Raw genomic sequence first — 2,291 nt, 5'->3', positions numbered from 1 at the left:
TAAGGTGCACAGAGGTGTTTCTGAGTCATTTCTGATAGTTGCATGATTTGGGGTTCATGTGTAATTAGATTTAGAGCCGACACCCGCTTCCTTGTCCTGGTTTGCGACGCTCCATTACTCCGTTGCACAACTTGCATTTCACCTTTCATTGTTTTCGGTCAGACTTGACAACGCCTCAGTCTGTAAGATGAATTGTTATGAAATCGTTCACTGATACATAGAGTGAGATTTGACCCTGCAAAAAGAAGTATTACACTCTCACCTCACATTTTGTATTATTTACTGTATAATTCTGACACCCGCGGAGTGCTTCCCTTAGAATGCATGTTGAACTACTTATATTTCAGAACCCCATTCATCACACTGCTTGTGAAGTTCTTTCCTGCCTGTAGGCATTTATACAGTAACAAATCTGTTTATGCTTTTTCCCCTGCAGGTGCAAAGCCATCATGCGATTAACTGCATCGGTGTATGGAACACTTGTACAATTAGTTGCTTCTTTTGTTTTTGTTTTAATGTATCATTTTGTGTTTTGAAGCTTTTCCTTTTCTCGTTGTTGCAAGAAAAGGTGTCACAGCTTGTGCAAAAGAGACACTGTGTGCAATTGTTTCAGCACTATTTGATTATTTCTCTGATCACTGAGAACAGGGAAGGAAGGAAACAATATATGAAAACAAAGTTTAAAATGAAGCAATCGTTGGCACAGAAAGAGAAGGTGTGTTCTGCTCCTTGTGAAATCTTTAAAACCTTTTTTGTTCTTTCTTAATAAGGAAGTTGATTGCACATGAAAACGTTTCCTCTTTGTTTTTCACAGAGCGAATGAAGGAACGCCCAGGATCAGCAGTGGACGCGTACAGGGACATCCTCTGGCAGAGCACCTCATTCTGGGAACAGTGCTTAAACGTTTCTAGGGTACTCATAGAAAATCATGGCCTGAAAGTTATTCTAAGGCTATTGTTTAAGTCTCTGGGGGCAAAAGAAAGGCTTGTTCGTTAGAGAGACTTTCTGAAAAGTCACTGAAGGCCAACGCAAGCCCTTAGTAAATCAAATTTCGAAATTTACCAATAATCTCACTGCAGTCTGCTTCAGCTGCTTGCAGCCACTCAAAACAGCACATGATTGATGGCTAGAAACCCTCTAACTAATCTAAACATTTCCAGAATAATTATTCCTTTCCACATTTTTTGTTGGACTTTGACACTGAAAACAGGACCCTCAATGTGCAAAATACTTTTGACACTGTCCTAAAGTGGACAGTCAAGCAGAGAAAACCGATGACATTCGAGGGGTCAGAAAGTATGACTGTTACTGACGGCTGATGAGAGTGTTCATAAAGGCTTGCAAACAGGGACAGGCAATAATCAGAGTTTGCACTAGATTTCTAAACTCATGGGGACCATGTCCTAATATAAACAGTGTGACTCTGTGATGCACCATGCATTGGGTGCCGAAGACTGAATACACTTGTTTGCATTGAATTGGGTGCTTGATTTGAAAAATGGAAAGGGGAGACCACTCGGTCACCCCGAACATATGGATGGGTGCCCCGATCCCCCAGGAAACCGTTGCGAGCGGCGTGTCCCGGCCCGTATGCCCATAGCAGCGTGGCCAGAGCACGCCCCGCCGCCTAAAGGGGTTGTCCTAAACACCCGCCCGGAAGTCCGTGTACCTATGGGCGGGATGGGGTCACAGCCCCGCCTTCCTGCTGCTGGATAAAAGGCGCGGGAATCCAGGGAAGCGTCCTCTTGTTCCTGCGCTCTGAAGGCTGCAGCACTCGTCGCCCGTGAGCCCTCATGGGAACAAGCTGCAGTTTTTTGAACGTGTAATCTTGTTTTTTCTGTTTCAGACGTCAAGGCGTAGCTGGGGTTCGAGTCATGGCTGGATAACAGGCAGAGGTAAAAGCTGTATGCAGACATGCCTGACAATAAGAGTGGAAAGAGCTCCGACATGGAACGAATGCTGTGCACATTGGTGAACCAAGTGTCGGCGATGGACAGAAAATTCGGTAAAGTAGACCAGCTGGGTCGTGGCTTAGGTGCCCTCCGGAAACAAGTAGAGGCCCAAGCGCCCCCCTCAGGGCGACCTAAGAGGATCGTGGGGCCTGCTTTGCCAAACATTACCACAGGGGGGATAAGGGGAAAAAGAGGAAGGGGAAAACGGTTCCTAGCGAGACCCCCGTCCCGATGGAGGTCCCACTGGTCCCAGTAGCTCCAGCGTCCAGCCATGGTACCCACACCGGATAGGGGATTGCCAATCCCTGTGGTTATCACACCGCTGGATGACAACCAAAT

The sequence above is a fragment of the Lissotriton vulgaris genome, chromosome 7, assembly GCF_964263255.1.
Source record: "Lissotriton vulgaris chromosome 7, aLisVul1.2, whole genome shotgun sequence".
Taxonomy (NCBI): domain Eukaryota; kingdom Metazoa; phylum Chordata; class Amphibia; order Caudata; family Salamandridae; genus Lissotriton; species Lissotriton vulgaris.
Note: the sequence above shows the minus strand (reverse complement) of the source record.